The sequence below is a fragment of the Ahaetulla prasina genome, chromosome 3, assembly GCF_028640845.1.
Source record: "Ahaetulla prasina isolate Xishuangbanna chromosome 3, ASM2864084v1, whole genome shotgun sequence".
Lineage (NCBI taxonomy): Eukaryota > Metazoa > Chordata > Lepidosauria > Squamata > Colubridae > Ahaetulla > Ahaetulla prasina.
In genome coordinates this window covers 203,006,758-203,032,346 of record NC_080541.1, presented here as the reverse complement: position 1 = coordinate 203,032,346, position 25,589 = coordinate 203,006,758, and the positions used below count along the sequence as shown (strand labels likewise).

Here is a 25,589-nt window from a genome sequence, read left to right as displayed (position 1 = left end):
AATCCATTGTCTGAGAATATAAAGGACTTTATTATGGACGTTATTAGAAACACTATAGCTGAATCTTTCTAACAGCCCAGAAAGGTGTACTCTGAAATCTCAGGCTATCCCAACAGCTGTATGGATCTTGACCAGGAGGACTTTCCTCCCTGTCAGGAGGAAAGCTTCCCCCATTCCTTCTAGGGAAAGTTTACCATCCATTTCGGGGGACACGGAGCAATGGGAGTTGGACCTCTTGGATGACGAAGGTCTCATACCTGAGCAACCTGCCTTTACAGGGCTGTTCCCACCCAGTGTATTCAAGTCCTTACTATTAAAGGCGACCAATGTGGCCCCCTTGGAGTCACGAGTTGAGGGTCCTGAGGCCTCAGGAAGTCAGGATTCAGCTGACCCAGTCACCATTTGTCAAACACTATAAGTTAGACATGTATGCCTTGGTGGAGGCAGCTTTCGGCCATTGGGTCCTTCAAAGGGTCCATTCAGACAGCGTGGCTGCAGACCAGATGGGGGCCCGCCCATGAGGCTAGGGACAATAGCTTTGGAATGTCCCATTCCTGGATGCTGTCTTGACCTAGAGGGAGAAGGGGCATTGGTCTTACCTGATATGCATCTTCTCATCAGGTGGAGACAGCATCCAGCCCCCCCCCAGTGATTGTCTGGTTTCCATTAATATGACTCTTTTTATGTCTCTTTTGACACGTCAAGTCTGTCACTTCATATTCATCAAAAGCGGGAAGCCTAGCAACAGAGGTGGAGCTTAAAAACTTTGAGAGACTCAGTCCCTCAACTGAACAGACGAGGTCAACCCATTCCTGGGTGCTGTCTCCACCTGACAAGAAAGTGCGTATCAGGTAAGACCAGCGCCCCTTTTAAAGCATTTTTTTCTACGGGCTAAACTGAGTTGTGTAAGTAAGGTAAGTGGAAAAAGTAGGTGGTCTCAGTTGAGCTTCAGAATTCTTTGGAGTTACGTTATGTGTTCAGAGCTGTCTAGTCCTTCAATTCCAGCTAAGCTCAATTAACTTGATGCCAGGAATTCACTCAAACCTTGACATTTCAAATCAGGGTGCTAATATTATAAACCTTTAACGCTATGAACATCTTGTAAATGGATTGCCTTAAGGCTCATTTTTTTCATGATATATTTCCTATACGTTTGACCATAATTTTTGGAGGGAGAGAAGAGGGAGGGAGAGAGGTCTCTTCATTGAAGGTTCCAGTGTGGTTGGTAGACATAATTTTTTTTTTTGATTGACATAAGAAAATATTTCCTTCTTCTGTCAGTCAAAAATACACCTTTTTAATTAAAAATAGTTATTCTCACATTAAAACTAATTTTTTTATGTATTTGTTTCTGAAATATTTTAAGATGCATTATAAATTATCATTCCATACAGAAATGCCATGTTATAGTCAGGATGACAAAATATGATTTTCTCAGGAAGCATGTTGGTGTGTTTCCCCCCCACCCCCGTGTGATACTTCTGTTGACTTTAGCCCCTTGTGAATTAAACTATTTAAAAGACAAAATGGAAAAAACCTTCCTAATCTTTCTTTTGAATGAGCCGTGAAATAGGATCTATGAACTGCCTGAAGTGTGAAGAGGATAGCATGGCTGACTTCCAAGTTCTTTCTGTGAGATGTTAGGAGATTTATTCTCCGCTGAAAAGCTAAGGAGGAAATGGTCATTATTTTTTATTAAATCATATTGTGCCTCCAAAGATATTGCACATGTTTGGAAACTGAAAGCTCTTTTGAAATTTTTTGCAAAACATTGCAAGTTTGCAAATGCATAATGTAAATAGTTTATATATTTAATTAACAAGAAAACTCTGGCTAAAACAGTGAATAATATATAATGAAGCTATTAAACTGATTCCAACTGAAATATTGGCCCAAATGAGCTAGTTGATATATGCTGCTTGTAACCACTGCAGAATTGGGGCTTAAAATACAAAGGAGGTTATTAAGAAAGTAAAACCTTAATGGAAAATGCAATTAGAATTGAAGATAAAGAAAATTTGCATAGATTTGAGCAATTTGAAGAATTTGAAGCAAGGAAACTTGAAAAATAAAAAAAATCAAGACTAATCTGTATGGATAGTACAACCTAGAGAATCAAAGAATTGCTGAGGCAGTAAAATAATTGAAAGAAACGGTCGTGGCTGTTGCAAGAGAAGTTTTTTATTTATTTATTTATTTATTTATTTATTTATTTATTTATTTATTTATTTATTTATTTATTTTGTCACACAGTATATATAAGCATAAGCATGAAATAACTATACAATATATAAGCATATATATATAAGCATAAGTATGTAATAACTATATTAATTGGATATAATGAAAGGAAACAATAGGACAGGAACAATAGGCACGCTTGTGCTCTTATGCACAATTATTATGTTCAAGCGATATGATAAACAAGAATTCAATAAAAGCATTGGAATACTTTTACTAAATTTATCAAGCAATTTCAGAACATTCTGAAATGAAAACTAAATGTGGAAATGTCATTAAAGCAATTTATATCCGGGGAGTACCTGATTTTGCTTGTTGGAAGCTGAATGGGAAGGCCACTAATAGCAATCACATAACCCCAGGACATTGCAGTGATCATAAATAAATTCTAGTTGCCAAACACCTGAATTTTGATCATGTGGTTGTGGGAATGCTGCAGTGGTCATAAGTGCAAAGATTGGTTCTAAGTCACTATTCCCAGTGTCATTGTAACTTTGAATAGTCACTACACAAATGGTTATAAGTCAAGGACTACCAGTACAAAGGAATGCTGTCACATTTTTGCCAATAAACAGGGTTAATTGCAATCTTGTTTTACTCCAGGCAGCCTAAGTAATTGGAAATCTATTTATTTTAATTTAAAATCATAGTGCAGTAGCAGTAGCATTTTCAGGCTGCAAAGCTAAGTACATTTATTTGGAAGGCAATATTACTGAATATACTGTGTAAAAAAGACAGAGTGATCCACTGTCAAAATACCTTATAACTACTGAAATAAAATAAATCGTAACACCTTCCTTTTACTGTATCTTATGTATTATGATAGGAAATAGAGAATTAAATATCAGGCCGGATTGCAACTTGGTGCATGACTGAAGGCAGGGCCAAATTGAAAAATGTTTATAAACAAAATTTTGCTTAAAATCTTCATCCTCATTTCAAGGGTATCATGATTTCAGCAACTACATACTATAGTATCTCATATATTATTCCTTTTGCTTTGGTATTTTATGTCTTTTTTTGAAAAATTACAAAACATTATTCGAGACTGACATAATATTATTTTACAATGTGCAAAAATCAATTAATGCCACTGACTGTAACTGGTGTTTCATGTGTGATGAATAGGAAATATAGATAGAGTTTTGATTTATACTACTGCCCTAATGAATTTTAAATATTTTAGGATGAATTAGTTAACAGAATCAATTCTTCATTATTTCACCAGCATTTCTGTGTCAGATTAAGTTGAAATTTATCATAGGTTAATGTTTTAACCAGTTTAATTCTGAATTTTACAAAGCGTTTTGATTTTTAGAAGCTATATAAGATTATATCTAGCATATTAAAAATATTTTTTTGCACATAGTGACATTGTGTGCTTCCTTGCTTGAATCTATGAAAAATTCATTTGCTGTTTAACAAACATTCATTTTAATGGATATATCTTTCCTACTACTTACCTACGGTATTAGTACATTAAAACATTAAAAATTGCATAATAATTTAATACATCCATTCTCCTCTTTAAAAGTGGTTTCCATTTAAAATTGCAATTTCAACATGATACAATTTGAGAAGAATTAGTTGCATAGCAGTTTCAATTCTGAACTATCAATGTAAGCATTGTAATAAATAATGGTTTCCTGCCATTACCTAGCCTAGTAAGATAACTTCCAAATATATGTAAATGATCTTATTTCTGAATATAATGAAACAGAAATAAAATCTTACCTTCTACCATAATGTTGTATGCAAGAGGATTAAGAATTCTCGTACAACAGAGTTCAGGCTTAATGGGATCTCTAGAGAATTAGATTTTCATAGACAGAACAGCAAAATAATAAAAATAACTTCCAAAAGTCTTGTTTTATCCATTCAGAAACATTACAACAGGCACAGGCATATCTAAGATAGTATTTGTTATCAATAATGTTTTCACATTTTTTAAAAAATAAAAAGCTGTAGTTCCATAATGAATCCCTATGTTTTGATTACAGAAATTAATGGGTTCAAATGGATTTAAATACTAAGTAGTTTCCTATTATCCCTCTGACTGTAGTTTCTATAAATCAACATTATTATCAGACATACTAATAAGAGATGTTTCAGTTACTTTAAAATAATGCTAAATTATATTACTGCTTAGCTGCGGTAATTGGAACAAGTATTTACTCTTGGCTGTCATCTAGTGAAGGGGTGTCAAAGTTGGTTTCACTGAGGGCCACATCAGAGTTGTGTTTGACCTTGGGGGGACAGGGTTGGCATGGCCAGGGTGGGTGTGGCCAGCTTGACATCACCTGTATCGGGGGCACCTGTGGAGGCCCGAATACTCTGCCAGTGAAAACAGGCTCCCGAGATCCATTTTCAGCTGTGACAGCCTCCTGCAACCCTCTGCCAGCAAAAATGGAGCTCGGGAGCTCTCATGCAGCTCATGCAGCTCTCCCAAGCTCTGTTTTCACTGGCAGAGGCACGGCAGGCCAGTCCTGGGCTGTTTTCAGGGCGGCCCCACGGGCTTTGAGTTTGACACCCCTTATCACCAATATGATAACCCTGAAATGTCAGCCATTTATTGCTTCATCAGCAGACGTTTGGGTTATTCATACAGTTGATATGTAATTTATATTCTGTGAAAGTTCCATCTTTATTTTTGATATCTTTGAATGCAGGTATGTTTTCAACTTGTCCAGTGTTTTCTACTCCCTTTTGGTAGGTTCCAAAAGACTTATAAAGCAATAAAAACATAAAACAATGTCCCAATATCAGTGTCATTCATTAGATCAGGGTGTCAAACTCAAGGCCCGGGGGGCCGGATCCAGACTGTAGTGTACTTCGATATGGCCTGCAGGGCTGCCTGGAAACAGTGAAGGACCTGCCCATGGTGATTCTGCCAGTGAAAACAGGCTCCCGAGCTCCATTTTCACTGGCAGAGGGTTGCAGGAGACTGTGGCAGCCGAACACAGAGCTTGGAAGCCTGTTTTCACTGGCAGAGCGCTTGGGCCAACACAGGCACCTCCAACAGGAATGACATCAAGCTGGCCATGCCCACCTTGCCCCCTCCACCCTGGCCCCCTGAAGTCAAACACAACCCTGATGCGGCCCTCAATGAAATTGAGTTTGACACCATTGCATTAGAAAAATTTAAACTAAGAGTCTAATTATATAATTTATCAATAGAAGTGGTGTGGTTGCCTAGCATTTTTTTAATATACATTTTAAAGGTGGCTGGTGTAATAGAAGGCCATAATAGCTATCCTAGTTTGATAGGCCTGTAGGGTGTTATAAATAGTAGGGTTAACAGCTGTTATAACAGATGTTAAGCTTGCCACTAATTTTAAGAGTTAACTAAAAATATTTCCTTTCACATGATTAAATATGTAAGCCTCATACCTCCTGGAAAGCAAGTCTCCAGGGTATTTCTATTGAATTAACTTTTCTACTTCTGCTACAGGTAGTCAGCAACTTACAATAGTTCATTTAGTAACCGTTCAAAGTTACAATGGCACTGAAAAAGTGACTTATGACTGTTTTCATACTTACGACCATTGCAGCATGCTCATGGTCATGTGATCAAAGTTTGGACGCTTGGCAACTGGTTTATATTTATGTTGCAGTGTCCCGGGGTCATGTGATCACCTTTTGCAATCTTTTGACAAGGAAAGTCAATTGGGGAAGCCAGATTCACTTAGCAGCCAGGTTACTAACTTAACAACTGCAATGATTCACTTAACAACCGCGGCAAAAAAGTTGTAAAATGTGGCAAAACTTGCTTAACAAATGTCAGCAACAGAAATTATGAGCCCAATTGTGGTCATAATTCGAGGACTACCTGTGTTTTCCTTTCCCATGATCAAATGAACACCAGAGTACCTTCTTTTGCCTTCAAACCGTTTTTCTTTGGCTATTTCTCAGATCTTTTAACAAGCATATATGCTTTGTTTTTTCAATTAATCTATATAGAAATACAGTTAATTCTTAGTACCTAACAGTGCTAGGTAGGAGAGAAAACAAGATGAACTATCTTTCTTAAAAGCACCAGATGTTACCTTGAGAAAGTAAAAGTGTGGGGCAACTACTCCACACTTAGAAGCATCTTCACAAAAGAAGTCAAAGGAGAAATAGTTGAGAGCAAGGATGCCAAGTATCTTGTCAGTGCTTCGTATCTTTCGTAGAAACGCCATTATGAACAGCAAGCCTTGGGCATTTACTGAGAGAACCCATCACATGTATTTCAGGTTCCAAGGGTGCCCACTATTCCAAATTGGGTGGGATTTCTTTATTTAATGTGATAGGCAAGATCTATCTAGAATGAAACACAGTTCTTTCTTAGTTCCAGTTGATGAGATTGGGACTAAAGCTTGCAAATTGCTTTGCCCACTTCTAACTCTTCACTTTCCCCAAATTTTAGGTGATTGATATTTAGCTGCATTGATTTATTAAGGCATATGCAGTCATAAACCAAAAGAATTATATTCAGTTATTTGTTCAGCAGAAAACAGTTTATGTTGCACTTCTTGAAGCTTTCAGATTAGAACTGAAACATGGGCATTTTTGCATGTCTTGCTATAAGAGAGCATATGAGCCAGAGCCAGTGAGCCCATCTGAACATTCACCATGAAGATGTGTGGTGCCCCATTCAATGTTTCAGAGGTAAGCCACCTTTGTAACCCACACAAGACCCATCTAGGTCTAAATGCTAAAGGAAATTGGGTCACTCTCCATGGAAGGGACGCGGTGGCTCAGGGGCTAGGACATTGAGCTTGTCTATCGAAAGGTCGGCAGCTCAGCGGTTCGAATCCCTAGTGCTGCTGTGTAACGGGGTGAGCTCCCATGACTTGTCCCAGCTTCTGCCAACCTAGCAGTTTCGAAAGCACGTAAAAATGCAAGTAGAAAAAATAGGGACCACCTTGGTGGGAAGGTAACAGTGTTCCGTGCGCCTTTGGTGTTGAGTCATGCCGGCCACATGACCACGGAGACGTCTTCGGACAGCGCTGGCTCTTTGGCTTTGTAACGGAGATGAGCACCGCCCCCTAGAGTCGGCAATGACTAGCACGTATATGCGAGGGGAACCTTTACATTTACCTTTACCATGGAAGATGGCTTTGTAAAATTTGTACTGCTGCTACTAAAGGTTGAGTTTCACATAGAAAGGTAATGGTGGGAAATCTGACGGTACCATGAAGCCCTCAAGAATTTTTTTTTTATGAATCTGCAAACCCTGTTCAGAGACAGGAACCAAAAATTGGCAGCAATTCCTGCCATGTTAATAAAAATGATCTAAACCCTAGGATAGTCTTAAAATAGCTTAAAAGGCATAGCAAAACAAATCCATATTCAAAACAGAAATTAAATATCTGGCCTCCACTTATGTATCTGTGAAATGGATCTTGTGCAGTTTGTATAATTTGCCCCATCCGTTGTGTCTCAACCTTCCTAAAACTTATAAATGCATTCCCCAGCCACCAAAAGCTCCTCCATGGGGCTTCAGATAGCTCAAAGCTACTCTCTATGTAGGTTCTCCTCAGAAATTCAGAATAGCTCAGTTTTACCAATAAAGATTCTTGGGTGTGTGTGACATATTACCATTATAACAAAAACTCTTCTGGGACATCTAAACTGTGATTTATATCTTCTTTCCCACAACCATAGTTAAACTACAAGCCCTTTGTGTACAATGCACATTTGTAAAAGAAAATGATACAGGAGTCTGTTGCCTCTGCCACTTAACATAGGATACTGCCAACCAAATCGCAGTCCTAACATAATTAAATCCTGACAGCAACAAGGAAGTCTTTCCAAGCAAGGATAAGCTTGTCTTCTAATTTGACCAACTAGTGGTCAAATACAAAATTTCACAAAGACCGCCAGTGTGCCCTTAGTATCCCACCAAAGTGTCCAAACCCACTGATACAAGCTTTCCGAGGAGGAGCCAAGCTTGCCAGCCAACTGAGCAAAATCTCCTATCCTGAAGACAAAGTGATCAGAGAATCCACTAGAAGGACAAATGAGTGGGCATTTCACATTATGAGTGAAGAAAAATGTTTTAAAAAATGATGCATGCTTCAAATTTTCAGCTCCAAACTGAATCAGGGCAGATTTGCACAGACCTAGTTACTAACAACTTAGCCACAGAGTAGACATAATAGTATGTTTACACACTGATTCAGTATTTTGATCATTTTAAACTTCAGTGAGTTGTCTTTGATTTTTGCCCACTATGCTGCATGAACCCACCCATTCTGGCTTATAAAATATGATGATTAGCATATTGGGCTAACCCAAAGTTGTGTTTACCTTATAAGTTTTTAAGAAATTTGTCGTGGCTTACACTGGCTGTTTGAAAACAGCCTGCTCACTATTACTGTTTTTATTCTGATTGTCATCTGCATATTTCACGGCTTCTAATGTCCTCCTAAATCAGATAAGAAGATACTTGATAGGAAATATATAACAACTGTTTTCATCTCACTATAGTAAAGTCTGATATTGGGCTTGTTAATAGATTTTTTGGTTATAACAGTTTAAACATTTCAGAGAGAAATTTGAAGAATATATCCAATAATGCAATTTTCAAAGAGAAGAATTTTGCATCTATTTTGTTTCTTAAATACCTGTTTCTAGGAGATACAAATGGAAATAGTAATGAAACATTTTGAATAGGAAGAAGTTAAAAGCTGTTTTCCCCTTATTGCAAAACTTTTCCCTCTCAATTGTTCCTCCATAGTTGTTAGTAAAGCAGTTCAAGAAGAGCCAGTAACCATTCCACTGAGCTTATTCATAATCAATCACCTGGCAAATTGCAATTTACCACAAAGCTTGGTGACTAAAATGAAATTATTTACAGCACCAGCTGCTGTTTGTCAAAACATTGTGAATTCCATTTTTTTAGTTCAATGACTGGACTGTTGGACAGGTACGATATAGATCTCCTACTGTTACAGGTAGCCTTCATGCAGTGCCCAGACTAATATTTTCTTCTGTTTTTCTTTTTAAAAAAAATAAAAATAAAGCCATTGTTTTCTAGATGTGTTTTCTAAACAACATGCTAATGGGTAGTTTAATTTTTAGTTGGTTTTGAAGCATAGTTTTACAGTTTTGATATATGCTACTGATGTCCTTCTTGGACATCACCCTTCGGCAGCACACACACACACTCCTTATCTGGAACCTCCTTTGATTAACAACCCACAATTCTCCCAGGAGGCCAGGATTATAATCCTTAAATAATACAATCATGTGACATTTTGCTTTGCAATTCTTTGGTTTAGCAGTGGAAATTCTGTTCCAGTTGTGGCCATAAGTTGAAGACTATCCAAACTCAGTTGTTTATTATGCATAATTCCGCTTTTTCCCTCCCCAGTTTAATTACTGGATTTTTCATTGTTAGGAAGGTGTTCTTTCTGTAAAATTTTTTACAGTTAACTGTCAGAGCTCCAATAAATGCATCTTGCTCTGCTTCCATTTCTAGCAGTGGGCTACCTTCAATACCATGACTTCTTTGCCAAAGACAATAATTGATATCAATTACAGATGATGTCTATAAACTTAGAATTGGTTTGTTTACTTTCTGGGGCCTTGAGTGTATGATTCTCTGGATCTGAGTGGCATAGATTACATGTGTAGTCTGAGTATTTTCAAGGAACATAAATTACAGCAATTAAAGTGAGCCAGAGGGGAGGGGAAAGAGAAAAATGCATTATTAATTCACCTAGTCATTAATGGCTGCAAACAGCCTACAAGAGATATAATGTCAATATCCAAGCACCCAAAGTGATAGAGTGTGTGGGATAACCTTTGATGGTATTCAGAGTCTCAAATCACTAAAGATCCAGGCAATGACACACAATACCATGACTTTGCAGGTGGCGTTAAACTTGCTCCCGCATAGTAACAATGTGTTCAATTGGAATTTATTTTAAAGGAACAATTATTTTTAAATGACTAATTCCAGGGAATGGGGTAGCATAATTGATGACCTATTTGGAATGTTCAGGATTAAATATGGAGAAGCATAGGTGGACTGTGAGAATAACTTTGGGAGACAGGAGCTGGTTTTGCAACTTAGACAATAGTCCGTCAAGAGATAGTTCAGCCCAGAGAAGGAATGGGAGTGGAGAAAGCATCTCACAAAGGACCCTCCCTAGTTTTCTGGAAAATAAAAGTAAAGGAGGAGAGAAGTGCTTTCAAACTTGTAAGAGTCTGTTATTGTAACATTACAGTATAAGTAGTGTTAGTACTCATGCTTTTGGTTCTTTGGACTACCTTGAAGGGCTGATAGATGCTTATGAAAATAACCAACCAATTGCTCTGCCAAATGCAAAGAGGAAAGGAATATTTGTCTCCACCATCTCTACAGTGGCTTAAAACACCACAGAGTTTTAATATTCCCAACAGATTGCAGAATCAATGTCATTTTTCCTATATGGAGAAAACTCAGTGCACCAGCTGTCCAGTTTAAGTGCTTGTGCCAAAATAAATGGTGTATAATGATGTGCCCAGTTTTTTCTACATAAATTTCAGACCAGTAAAAATTAATATAGTATACTTTGTGTTCTGCAAACGTGAGCTCAGGAGACTTGTGGGACCTGAAACTTTACGGATATTGTTCAGAAGGTAGTGTGGTGGTCAAATTGCCATACGAGTTTTGTGAGTCCTACTTTTGATTTCAAAGTACATTTTATCAGAGTCCTAACTTTTCTTTTGAAACTTAACAGGAAACAACAAGCATGAGTAAGTTACATTTGTTCAGCAATCTTTCCTTCACGTGGAAAAATGGCCAGAGATCTTGTTTTCTGTACTAAATTTCTGTGCATACCAAACTTCAAGAGATCTTTTTGTAGACTATCCTCCCTTTTGCCTCCCTTCCATAAATAACCTTCTTCAATGTATTTTGGAGATCAGAAGAGCTCTGACAATTCAGAAATCCAATAGTATTCCTTTGTAGATATTCCATAGCTAAAATCAGGCATAGGGTCTCTGTCCAGAATTCTTATTATCATTGCATACTTTAATAATGTCCCAATCTGTAACTATTTAATTGTATCCTATTACTCAGTTTCAATGCAGAACAAGGAACAGCTGGCCATATTCACACATCTTCACTTTCTAAAGTATCCTATCAATGTTTTTATTCAGGATTTACAAAGCGAGATAATTTATTTCTGGCTGAAGCTAAGACCTTAGGAACAGCTTATTTATGTCTATATTTCAGTACTGACAGTTAACCTTCTGTATTGAATTATTAAACCTTCTCTATTGAATAATTATTAAATTATTATAAAACATACTCCATGATTGCTATTAAAATGATCTCTAATTTCTGTAGGTGTTCTAAAGTTAAAAGAAGTAGTTGCAATTCACAATCTCACATAAAGATTGGTGTTTCTGTAACTCATGGGAGCAAAACATGCTTAGAATTGTATTGGGGAAAAATAAACCATGGTAATTGGAAACCCTGAGCAAAAAAAAAATCTTCCTTTTTGTTAGTTGCTTCTCAAGTTCTTCTATGATATCCACTTCATCAATATATTTATTGTTAAGGAATAGCAATAGCACTTAGACTTACATATCGCTTCACAGTGTTTCCAGCTCTCTCTAAGCGATTTACACAGTCAGCATATTGCCCCAAACAATCTGGGTCCTCATTTTACTGACCGTGGAAGGATGGAAGGCTGAGTCAACCTTAAGCCGGTGAGACCTGAACTGCCAAACTGCTGGCAGCCGGAAGTCAGCAGAAGTAGCCTGCAGTCCTGCATTCTAACCACTGTGCCAGCGCGGCTCTTCTTGAATTCTCCTTCTAGCCTCCTGGTATTTCAGCCTAGCAATGGAAAGTAAAACAAACAAAATGGTTGTTAACTGTCATATTTTGATAAGAATTGGTTTGAGAATATGATGCATAAAGGGTGAATTCTGAGAGTTGGAATTATGAAGATTTTCTGCAGCCTTCTGGCATTTGATATATTGCCACTTTTGCCTGTAGTGCAATATCCTACCAGGCTTGATCAATAGAAAGAATAAATAAAATGCAGAAAAATAAGACAAAAAGCCTAATCTACCTAGCACTTGTAATTCAGCTCTATTTGAATAGAGATCCCTATAACCTATGTGAAATTTCTGATCTTCTAGGTTAATGCCAGATTTCTTTGCAGCAGAGCAATAAATCTCAACTCTCTATACACTTTATTCAGTTTTCAGGAATTTCTGTATAGCACAAGCTCAGAGATACAACATGGCTAAGATAAATTGTTTGATAACAAAATGTATACTATAAACCAAGTTTCGTTTTCCTTTCATTAGGAGAAATGCTATGAAAGAACTGAAAATATAGGCATCCAGAAGAAGCCAGGATTATGTCATTTGCCAAAATTGTGTACTTGAAACAGTTATGACACGATACCCAATGGCAAGCATTATTTGTACTATTTGTCCGATCATATAATTTGCCTCATTGTCCCTTGGCTCCCCTGAGGACATGCATAATGGAAAATGTTAAGAAAATACAATCTTCAAACAAAAGAATCTACTGTAAAGTGGAAAACTGATAATCAAGAATAGATACAAATGTTAAGAGTGTGCAAATGATGTCATTATTAGATTAGATTTTAAGTATTAAAATGCATATATGCAAAAAGCACTTGAAATGGAATATTTCGACATGCCTAATATTAGATGACCTGTAAAGCTTGAGTCATAGCTGTAACTTAAAAATGAGAAATTCTTCTTGTTGATTACAAAATACGTAGCTGATTCTGTTTCTGGGAAGTCATGTTTCCAGTATCGCTTCTGCCTCCAGATTTTCCAGAGTTCCTGGTATTTGTTGTTTCTGTCAAGAATTCAGCTCTAGTAGCAAAGATCCTTCCCAGTTTTCCCTCTATTCCAGGGGTCTCCAACCTTGGCAACTTTAAGACTTGTGGACTAAACTCAGCAAAGCTGGCTGAGGAACTCTGGGAGTTAAAATCCACAAGTCTTAAAGTTGTCAAGGTTGGAGACCCCTGCTCTATTCCATCCTACTTTCCTCTTAAATATAGTTATGTGGATGTGGGACAAATTCATTTCATATCATTAATCCTAGCTCATTAATTAATTATTAATTATGTGTAACTTAGTTATTTGTAGCTTGTTTGACCAACTAGTCAAACAAGCCAATTTTATAAACTTTAGCTTTGTATTAATTTGTTTTCTCTAACCTTTGTTATGATTAAACACAATTTATGTAAGATAACAGAGAAAATATATGGGTATGCATTCTGTTCCCTTGAACAGTAGCAAAGAAATTCCAAAATTCCTTATACTGTAGCTATAACAGAAAAGTAGATTTTAAACAGAAGAAATAGACAAGTAGAACAATAGAAAATAATATAAAAAGCAAATACAAGATTGATCAGAAAGTAAATAAATGTTGGCTAGTGATCCTATGTCGGATTAGGCCTCTTTACACAGCTGCAGGGTTGTTAATTCCAGAATAGTCCAAAGTCTGGGAAGGGGAGCAGTTTTCCTTCTGAAATAACAGCTGGGCCCATCTTTAGGGGAAATTTACCCAACACATATGGCGATCAATGGGTCAGAGTGGTGGAAGATGAAAGATTTTAACAGCCAGAGCAAAAATGCAACTGCTAGCCTGACTGACAGAGAGAAAAGAAATGCCCCCATCTTTGTAAGGTCTTCCTTCATTCTAAAATTAGGAAGAAATAGGGCTAGAAGTAGAGAGCCACAAGTATAATTAGGGAGGTGTATGAGTGTGTGTGTGTGTGTGTGTGTGTGTGTGTGTGTGTGTGTATGTGTATCTGCATGCACTCTCACATCACCACCCAGCTCAGATCAACTCCGTAGCCAAGACACTCATCTCCAGAACAAAACGCTTAGCTGATGAACAACACCTAAAAACCGAACTACACACTCTCAGTAACGTACTAATATCCAATGGATTCCAAAGAAATAAGATTACCAAACTAATCCATAAAGAAACCCCCACTAAAATCCAAGACAGAGAACAAGAAAACAGCAAAGCCCTCCTCCCATATATAAAAGGTACCACAGACAGAATCAGCAAGATCCTCCACAAACACAACATCAAGACAGCATTCTGCACAAACCGAAAAATATCCACCATCCTAAGAAACCCCAAAGACAAAATTGAGTTAGAAAATCAAGGAGTATATGAAATCCCATGCACCGCCTGCGGACAAACCAACAGAAGAATAAGTGCACGCATTGAAGAACATAAGAACTCAGTCAAAAAAGAGGAACCAACTTCTTCCCTGGTCCAACACCTTAAAGCCACAGGACATAAAATTGATTTTAAAAATACCAGAACTATCGCCAAAACTGAACACTTTAACAACAGAATAATCAGAGAAGCCATCGAAATAGAAAAACGCCCACACAGCATGAATAAACGAGATGATACCTCTCGCCTACCAGCCATTTGGAAACCCGCCCTTATCGACAAACGAGTCCCTAACATGAAGAATGATGCAAGACCCACACTCACGAGTGCCACACAGCATGTCACCACCACACATCCATACGGAAAGCAAACTCAAACCCACACCGATAATGAAGCACGACCATGGACCAAAAGCCAGACTGCAGCTGCATCATTAGCCATTTCAAACCCCTCCAATCCACACATGCAGCAGACTGACACCCACCATGAAGATGTAGCAAGACCACGAAGCCAAACAACAGCAATGCAGCTCACCAATTCAAATCCCCCTGCATCTCAGACCAATCTGAGCACAACCAAGCCCCCCCCAACAGAACACCCCCCCATTCAATCAGGGCACAGCCAACCCCACCATCCAATCAGAGCACAGCCAAACCCCCAACCAATCAGAACACACCTCCACCCAATCAGAGCACAGCCAAACTCCCAACCAATCAGAACACACCTCTACCCAATCAGAACACAGCCAAGCTCCCAACCAATCAGTTCAAACCCCCACTAGCAGTTAAAAGGAAGAAACAGCTGCGATCATACATTTCTCCTAGAAATATGAAGCTGTAAGCACCTAGCCTAATGATGACAAGTGGGATTTCGTCGAAACATCGCCAAGACACTTCCAATTTTACGCGGGAGAAAACCCGAATAACCGAAGACCTGTACACACACACACACACACACACACACACACATACAGTACATATATATACATACATACATACATACATGCATGCTTAGACTGCTTTATCTTGTACTAGGAGCAGGGAGAAACATTCTTCGCCTTTCAGTTTAAGTATATATAAAGTTTAAGCTTGGGACAAATAATTTGCAGTAGAATTCAGTACAACTTATAGTTCTCATTTAATAAGCTTTAATGTACTTCTAACTGGAACAATTTTGTAAAACCCAAAAGAACTCTTTTTGTACTGAAACTCTCATCAAATCCCATGAACTCATAGGCCACCTCTGTTCCCAATAGTATTCACTTGTTTGACCTTGATTTCTTTTTCGAGCACCCTATTTATAATTCTATGAATATTAAACCAAAATGGTATCACCATGGAATAGGTCCAAAACATATAAGACAAAATGTCTTCTGATGTATTATACCTCAATACACAGAGGTTGAAAATCTACATCTTCTGGGATATCCAGTGTACTTGAAAAATAATTTCATTTTAAGTTAATAGAATACTAATTTAACATTTTTTTTAGGTTCCAACCCATTGATTTATTAAAACAAGACATTATGGCTCATTATTCTAAATTACCTGCAAATTAACCATTATCTATCTTAATACAACTTTTCAACTGCAAATAAAAATTAACTGTAGATTTAAAACTTCAAAGACTTAAAAATATGAATAATTTCACAGGCAGCTAATGAATCAACTCAATTGTACATTCAGGAAACATAATTGAGTAAGAATGGGATGATTTAAAGTGTAATTGTCTTTTTGCCCATTAACTAAAAAAATATTTACCATTATATTGATCCTCAAATGTTGCAGCTGAAAGTAATGGATCTGTTGTGTCAAAGAGTACATTTTTGTCTGTACATTTTGTTTTGAGTCTGCTACCAAATTATTAATTTTGTTTGCCTTATACAGGATTTGGGTAAAAATGTTCTTTTCTCCCGTTTTTATTATAACTTAGTATTTTTATCCTATTTTTTAGCTAACTACTAAATCATAATTTAAAATCTTCTTATTAACTTCATATTAAATCAAAGTGTGTGTTTGAAAGATACTATAGTCTTCTACTACTGATTAGGTTGGCTCACTCATGCCTACTCATGTGTCATATACTAAACTGTTTTTAAATTTCGAGATTTAAATTTATGACATGTGGCGTACTACCTTTCTAGGTAAGGACAGTTTTTCCACTGACCACATTGAAATTGGTAAATTTAACATTCCTGATAGCCTGGTGGCTATTAGGTTCCATCTAAATTTGAAAGTATGACATTCCTAGCAGAGTGATACATGTATGTACTGTTATGTAAATATGTATGATGTACTCATGTAATATGTTTATAGCAGAGTTTGAGTCTCAGGGATTCAGGGCTTATTGCATTACAAATATCACAAAAAATACAATTCAAAATTATAAAAAACATAAGACAATTATAATAAAACATAAAAGTTAGATAAAATCAAAATCATAAAAATAACAAGGATTATTATAATCATGCTTAATAAAATTATTAAGAATCCAAACTTGCAAATAAGTGTTTTAGTCCAGTTAGAAATAAGAAGAGTGGTGAAAGTAGTAAACTAGGAGTGGAGAGCTCCAGGTCCTCATCTCCTGTCTTCCTCCATTAGATTCGGAAGCCAGCTTATTGACTTTTGATTTCTCTCAGCCTAACTCGCTTCAGGCTCTGCAACACACTGGGTAAAAAACAAAACCATTTGTTGCTTCATGCTTTGACAGTTTAACTGTGAAAACCAGGCAAATTCTGTGCAAAAAAAAATTGGATCATCTAATGAAGCAGGAGAAATGCTAAGAACAACTGCACTAAGAGATAAGTACATACAAAATAATGCTGCTATACTATAGAATATAGTATATAGTACTACATTATAATTGTATATAATATACCACTATAATTTTTAAAACAACACTTTGCTTTTTGTTAAAATAGAGGTTTACTTTAATTAGTATCAGATTATTAATAGCCATTACACAAGGGGGTCGGGATTTCTTGAGCCCTGGAAAAGGAGATTGGGGCGGGGGGGACTAGCTAAATCCCCTTGACTCCCTGGGGTATAAGAGGGAGTAGGACAGACTCAAATTTGCAAGATTCTGTTTCTATCTCAATAAAACTTAATTCGCAATTCTTGTTGAATCTGTTTTCTGATTTGGATATCCTTGAAATCTTGAAAATTATGTAATAAGAAAAGAATGAAGGGGTTTTTGTAATCATAAGATTACAAAAAGAATTAAATACAATTTTGTAAACTTACTTAACATTTGCTGCAAAGGACATCAAAAGCTTCTTTCTATTTACTTTCTATTTTCTTTCTAAGTCTTTCAGTACTTTTTGTCTCTTTTTTTTCTTTTTCTATGTTTTCTTTATTCTGTATTAGTTTGTGTTTTAATGTTCACTTTAAATTTTTTAATAAAATTTATGTAAAAATAGACATTTCTAAATATTCAAAGTTGAAATATAATTTCACAAAATGTGCACAGTAGTAGTACCTTCAGTAAATTCCTTTAACTGTATCCCTAAGTCCAAAATTATTATTGTGAATCAGTTGGACACCTATGTATCTATTTAGGAATATAATGGTGAATTAGCTTAGCATCATTGAATCTAAAAGGCAAGGGGCCTTTTAAGCCCATTGCAGTAATCCAAATCAAAGTATTCCAAACAGGTAGTATCAAGCATTTAATGGTAACCAAAAGTGATTATTTTCCAAACGCTAATAGAGTTCGCTTTATCAAGATTTATTAAGCTGAAATGAATAACTATAAAAATTCTATAGCAATTTTTGTTATGTATCTTTAAATATTTTGGCGGGAATCAAGCACGTTGCTGATTGGTTGAAGCCGCCGGTGAAACAGTATATAAAGAGAGGTTTTTCCCCAGCCAGGTTGCTGGGTTCACCCTATATTAAAGAGCTGTTGTCACTACCCTGGTCTCCAGCCTCGTTACTTCCCGAACTTAACACTGGCGACGAAGGTGGGATCTCGAGGCTAAGGAGCACCAGAACCGAGCTGAAGCACGGAAGAACCGAACCCAGCAAATACAGGGCAGAAACGCGGAGATGGCCAGTTACACTCCGCCCGCGCCGTTTGACCCAGCTAGAGAGAAATGGGGAACGTACATGACCCGTTTCGAAAGCTTTCTAGAAGCGAACGAACTGCAAGGAGTTCCAGACAACCGCAAAAGGGCATACTTCTTGAGCCACTGCGGTCCCGAGGTCATCGACATCGCGGAAGCCCTGGCAGAGCCAACGCCGGTACAATCGGTATCGTGGCAAACTCTGCAAACCCTGCTAAAAAACCATTTCGCGCCAACGCCGTCCAAATACGTGCGGCGTTTTGAATTTGGAGAGCGCCGACAGCTAGAGGGCGAATCCATCGGTGACTACATGGCCGCCCTGCGGAAAGCCTCCAAAGACTGTGGGTACAGAGACCTGGACGAGGCGCTGTTGGAGCAACTCATCCGGGGGGTCAGAGACATGCGTTTGCGGAGGCGGCTGCTATCGAAAAGCAATCTAACGCTGGCAAACGCCCTGGACGAAGCCAGAGCGCATGAAATGTCCACCCAAGCGGCGGAGACCCTGCAAAAGCCTCTCACACCAAAGGCGAGCACAAAGTCAACCCCGGTGCACCAAGAAGAGATCCAAACCGAATCTGACGGTGAGGATGAGGAAGGGGTTTGTCGAACCGAGAAACGCGGCAAAGAGGACCGGGACGAATGCGGAAGTTGCGGAGGTCAACACCAGCGCCAACACTGCAAGTTCAAGGACGCTACATGTCGGCGGTGCGAGAAGAAAGGGCACCTAGCTCAAGTCTGTCGAGCTCCCCAACCTTCCCGCCGAAAATTCAAATCGGCCAATCAGAGCGCGGGATCGGCAAGGCGACCCGCGATTGGCTCAAACAAAAAGGGCGCGAATTCGAACCAAACGACTGTGGTCATAGGCCGCGCCTCAACCCGGGTGGAGAAGAAAATCTTCACCAAACCCAAAATAGAAGGAGTACGGTGCCGACTCGAAGTGGACACCGGGTCAGCGATCACCATCATGTCCTGGGACACTTTGGCAAAGTCGTTGCCATCAGTCGCGAAGCGCCACCTGCAAACACAGCGGCTACGAGTCCACGACTACCAAGGGAATCGCATCCCTGTTCGAGGGACCACCTCTGTTCGAGTCGAATACGGACCACACAAGAAGACCCTACCCATCACGATCGTCGAAGGGACCCTGCCTAGTTTGTTGGGACTAGACTGGTTTCGTGCACTGGGCATGGGAGTGACTGGCATCTACAGAAGGACTGCCTGGGCAAGTACAAGGGGACCCCGATTTCCTTCAACTTAGACCCCCAGGTAGCCCCCATTAGGTTAAAGGCAAGGAGAGTCCCTTTTGCCCTTAAACCTAAAATTGACAAGGAGCTAGATAAGCTCATAAATCAGGGGATTCTGGTGCCAGTCGATCACGCAAAGTGGGAGACGCCAATCGTCACCCCAGTAAAACCAGATGGGTCAATTAGAATCTGCGCTGACTACAAGGCGACGTTAAACAAAGCCTTACAGAAAAGCGCTTACCCGGTTCCCGTGGTGCAACATTTGCTGCACTCTTTAGGGCAAGGGCAAGTCTTTGCAAAGTTAGACTTGGCTCAAGCCTACCAACAACTGCCCGTAGACGCCAACACAGCCGAAGCCCAAACGATTGTAACTCACAGGGGTGCCTTCAAGTGTACCCGATTACAATTTGGGGTGAGTGTGGCACCGGGGCTGTTCCAAAACTTAATGGAACGACTTCTGCAAGGGCTCCCAGGGGTAGTTCCCTACTTCGATGATGTATTGATATCAGCAGAAAACGTAGAGGAATTGGGGGAGCGTTTGAGAAAAGTTCTGGGCATTTTCCGGTCAGCCGGACTAAAGGTTAAAGTGAACAAATGCCAGATAGGGGTAGAATCCGTCGAATTCTTGGGCTACCGAATAGACAAGAAAGGAATTCACCCCACTGAGAGCAAGGTCAAGGCAATCAGAAAGGCTCCAGCGCCCAAAAACAAAACAGAGCTACAGGCATTCCTGGGGCTAGTGAATTTTTACGCGGTTTTTTTAAAAAACAAGGCGACCGTTGCTGAACCGCTGCATAAGCTTCTGGGAAAGAATACTGTTTGGTCTTGGGGAAAGTCGGAAGCTAGGGCTTTCGAAGCAGTAAAAAACTTACTCTCGAGCGATAGCCTGCTGATCCAGTATCATAGCTCATTGCCATTATTACTGGTTTGCGATGCCTCCCCTTACAGGGTGGGGGCTGTGCTCAGCCACAGACTTCCAAACGGCACAGAAGCCCCTATAGCCTTCTACTCCAGAACGATGTCCTCCACAGAGAGGAACTATAGCCAGTTAGATAAGGAAGCGCTAGCAATTGTGTCAGGGGTAAAAAAGTTTCACGAATATGTTTTTGGGCGAGACTTTGAAATTGTGACTGACCACAGACCGCTGTTAGGAATACTGGCTGGCGATCACCAACGCCTGTGGCACTTTCGCCACGATTGACTCGATGGACTATTTTCTTAGCCGCTTATTCCTACAAGCTGCAGCATCGACCAGGAAAAGAAGTGGGGCATGCGGACGTTAAGCAGATGCCCACTACCAGGGCGATCAAGACCCCACTCCGGGGCGCCCATCCTGCTAATTGACTCTTTGGACTCTGGCCCAGTCACATCTAAGGAGGTGGCTCGGGCATCATACCGGGACATTACGTTGAGGACTGTACTCGGTTGGGTACAAAGAGGGTGGCCCGCTGCGCCGGGCGAACGGTTTAAGGAATTTGTAAAAAAACGTGAGGAGCTCTCGGCTCAAGGGGGGTGCCTGCTATGGGGCGATCGAGTGGTGATCCCGGAGAAATTGAGGGAAAGGGTATTGGACCTCCTCCACGAGGGTCACCCAGGGATCGTAAGGATGAAGGGGCTAGCAAGAAGCTATGTGTGGTGGCCACTCATGGACTCAGAAATTGCTGAGAGGGTAGGAAAATGCCAGGCTTGCCAAGAGTCCAGACCTCTACCCCCAACGGCCCCAGTCAGGGAATGGGAAAAACCCCAAGGGCCCTGGTCAAGAATCCACATTGATTTTGCTGGCCCTTTCCACGGCCAAACCTTCCTAGTGGTTGTCGACGCTTTTTCTAAATGGTTGGAGATCATACTCATGAAATCCATGACAGCCGAGGCAGTAATCGCAGCCCTGCGCCACCTATTCGCAACCCACGGGTTGCCTGACACGCTGGTATCCGACAACGGCCCGCAATTCACGGCAGCCCAGTTTGAGGAATACTTGGCAGATGAGGGCATCCGACATGCCCTCTCTGCGCCTTTCCACCCTGCGTCGAATGGCCTTGCAGAGCGTTCCGTCCGGAGCGCTAAGGAGGCATTGTCCAGGCTCAAGCCAGGTGACTGGCAAACAAAGATAGATTTCTTTCTGGCCATTCAGCATAGAACCCCAAGCACTGCTACAGGCAGAAGCCCAGCCGAATTATTGATGGGACGGAAGCTCCGGTGCCCACTGGACCGTTTGAATCCCCATTACACACCAGAGGGTTACAAGGGGGAACTGGAAAAAACGAGAGAAATGGGCATAGGCGACCGAGTGTGGGCCCGCAACTATGGGGACGGCCCAAGTTGGCTCGCAGGGCAAATCATAAAAGCAACCGGTCCAAAATCATACTTAGTTGAGTTACAAGACAACCGAGTATGGAGGCGCCACATAGATCAGATAAGGAAACGAATAGCCGAACAACCCGAGTTAAATGAGACAGATCATGACCACTCATTCTTTGAACCCACAGCTGACCATAACCCGGGGGAGGCGCAAGACTTAGCTGAATTCCGGGAGGTCCAGCGACGCCATCAGGTTCCCGATGGAAACAGCAGGGAAAACTCTGCAAGTAATCCAAGGCCGGATGGCCTAGAAAAAGAGTCTGCAAGTAATCCAGGGCCGGACGGCCTAGAAAAGAGCTGGGAGGAGCAACAGCCCCTCCGACCAGCTCAACCCACTACCAAGAACTGAACCGCGCAGGTCTGAAAGAATCAGGAGACGCCCAGGTTATTTGCGTGACTACGTCGAAAAATAACATGTAAATAATATGTAAATAGAGGTAAAGTGTTTTCTGGGAGGGGAGGAGTGTTATGTATCTTTAAATATTTTGGCGGGAATCAAGCACGTTGCTGATTGGTTGAAGCCGCCGGTGAAACAGTATATAAAGAGAGGTTTTTCCCCAGCCAGGTTGCTGGGTTCACCCTATATTAAAGAGCTGTTGTCACTACCCTGGTCTCCAGCCTCGTTACTTCCCGAACTTAACAATTTTTATGCAGTTATTCTGTATAAACTATTAGTTTAGATCTAATATTTGGTATACAAGGCTTCTCTGACCCTTTTCTCATTGTCTTTTTCATTGTAAACCACTCAAGTAACTTAGGTGATGTGGGCAGTGTAGAAATGTGATGAATGAATGAGGAGAGAAATCAAAATCAAAAGTTGAGGACTAATGTGGAATCTGCAACAGAGATGATAATTCGTTGAAGTTTCTTTCATTTATCAGTAGGCAGGCTGCCAGGGCTAGTTAGAGTTAACATGGAGCATGGTAGTTTCTGGCTAGACAGCCACTTTATCTTGTGGGATTCAGCTTGGCCACACTTTGGTTCTTAGTTCTAACAACTGGTATCAGGTGCAACATCCATAGTTTCTTCGGTTCAGCCTGGGCAAATACCTGTGTCTTGATATCATCAACCTGTTGCTACTTCACTGTTCTTTTGGCATGCTTTGGGATCCCATTCAGAGCAGTGAACTGCTTGACCTCTCCTCCGCTATTTATTGATTGTTACCGCCACTACTCCAGTTTCCAAAATCTTCTTAAAATATGGGACACAGAATATGACAAAGCATTTGAACTACAGTCTGATTAAAATAGATAAAAGTTGTATTACTAGAAATCTGTAAATCACACTTGTCTTAATGTCAATCTTATATTTTAATTGTAGTTTGCAGCCATTTCACATTACTGACTTCATTCTCAGGTTGCAATCAACTATTATACAAGTTCTTTTTCACAAATAAGACTAAAGTTAAGTATCTTCGATATAACTGAGTGTTTGATTTTTGTTTCCTAAATGAAGAATAACAAAATAAAGTTTGACCTTGGAGGTCTTCTAGTCCAACCCTGCTTTTCCTGCTTAGGCAGGAAAGCCTATAACATTTCAGACAAATGGTTGCCCAATCTCTTCTTAAAAACCTCCAGCGTTGGAGCACCCATATCTTCTGGAGGCAAGTCATTCCACTGATTAATAGTTTTAACTGTCAGGAAATTTCTCCTTAGTTCTAGGTTGGTTGTCTCCTTGACTTTTTAAATTTTGGCCTTGTTTCTCTTAAGTATAATTCTGTCACTTTCAACTGATTTATTTTATCAAGATCATTTTTAATTTCATATCTGTATTTTAGGTAATCAGACATCCCACCAAATTGTGTGTCATCTGGAATTTGATCTGCATTCTCTCAACCTCTACAAGTTATTATTAAAAAATAGTGACGAGTAGAAGACTCAGAATTGAACTGTGGAGAGCTCCAGCCAATACAATCTCCATGTGTTGGAGGTATGTTCAAAATTCAACTTTGGTTACAGTCGTATGATAGCGTTCTGTTGTCCCTTTTTTAAAAAAAATGTACAAATTAATTTTAATTAATTAATCTGTAATGAATATGAATTGCATATGAATATGTAACACTAATTTAGTTTTTGAAATATAGTCTCTTTTGCATTTAGAAATAAATTTTAAATCAACTTATTTCTTGACAACTCATATGAAGAAACTATAGGCGTTATTAACTAGCCTTGCCCTTAGTACTTATTTATTAGCTATGTGAGAGAATATATCCCCATTAGGAGCACAGAATTTTACTGTGCAAGAAAAATGTTAGCGCATTAGTCCTAATGAATGGCACAGAAGAATTCTATTCTTCTAACTTGTATTCTTCACTACTGGATGGAATTTGGAAGCACAGCATTATGGTGCCTTTCATGTGAAATAAACCCACAAGGAAGAGCTTTTATTCCTATTGGTGGACATTAACACATCTCCCCTATTCTATTAACTATCGTTACTGGTGGCTTAATATGAAGAATCATGACATTTCTATTTTCTATCTGTTACTTTTAAGATTGATGTGGAAATTCTGAACATGTGTACAAAGTCAATGTTAGCATAGGGATGGGCAACCAGTGGATAAGAGCTCCTCATTATTTGCTGGATAACTGAACCTATGAAAATTAAGGCATAGTGTTTAGTACATTTTCAATTCTGATATTTCATGTTCCGAACCAGGCATGTCCAATCTTAACAACTTTAATATTTGTGGAGTTCAATTCTCAGAATTCCCCAACCAGCAGCCTTAAAGTTGCTAAGGTTGGACCACCCCTATTTTAAACTGTTTAAAATCAGGTTTTCTGAACTAATACATGCAAACAAGGTTAAGACCTCAGGACACCTCTTGCTGCCCAGTAACAAGGGCCATCAGAATAGTGGGCACAAAACAGAGTCATTTTTAATAGTAGCCCTACTTTTCTGAAAAGTAAAACATGGTCAAGAGCTGCCTTTAAATAGAATCATTAAAGCTTTTGTGTTTTGGTTTTTGCTTTGTTGGGGTGTTATTTGCTGGGCTTTAAACTGTTGTTGTTTTCAGTTTGGAGTTTTAATTCAGTTTGTGTTTTATCTGTAATGTTTCCATTTATGAAATTTAATTTTTCTAAAGCGCTGTGAGAAGACTTTAGAGTCTCTGTTTGTTTGTAAGATTAAGAAAAGTGTTTTTAAAAGATGCCTTTCAATTTCCGCCTGAAATTGCCCATCTGTCCTGGGGATTTCGCCATTTCTATCAGCTGGCTGTATCGTATCTAAGTCATATTATTGTTGCAGATTTGTAATACATTAGCAGAAATGCTTACTGTATAAATATGAATTGACATGTTGTGTGTTTATTATCTTGTTGCTCAGTAACCTAAAAAATCTTCTGAACAGCATTATTTCCTAAGCACTTTTATCTTTTTATTATAGAGCCAAATTTTCACTCTCACAGAGGCTGACATACCTTCTTCTACTTACTTTGCTCTCGAATATGGGAATCGTGTCAAAAATATTTTCTTCTGCTATATAATTTGCAGCCAGATTCTGCCAAAATGTCTGGCTT

At 39.3% G+C, this 25,589-nt stretch overlaps 1 protein-coding gene across 8 annotated transcripts in view; it reads left to right on the top strand.

Annotated features, from left to right (window-relative positions):
- Positions 1-25,589, top strand: part of SULF2 (sulfatase 2) — a 324,326-nt gene that overhangs the window by 122,268 nt on the left and 176,469 nt on the right. For 4 of the 8 annotated variants that reach the window (XM_058175024.1, XM_058175020.1, XM_058175022.1 and 1 more), the window contains one exon: positions 23,850-24,001. The exons of 1 other annotated variant lie outside the window; for it this stretch is intronic. The gene's annotated coding sequence lies outside the window, so the exon portion shown is untranslated. Of the gene's footprint in view, positions 1-705; positions 852-23,849; positions 24,002-25,589 lie in introns of all 8 variants that reach the window. 3 more of the 8 variants (XM_058175023.1, XM_058175021.1, XM_058175018.1) reach the window with 1 other exon arrangement.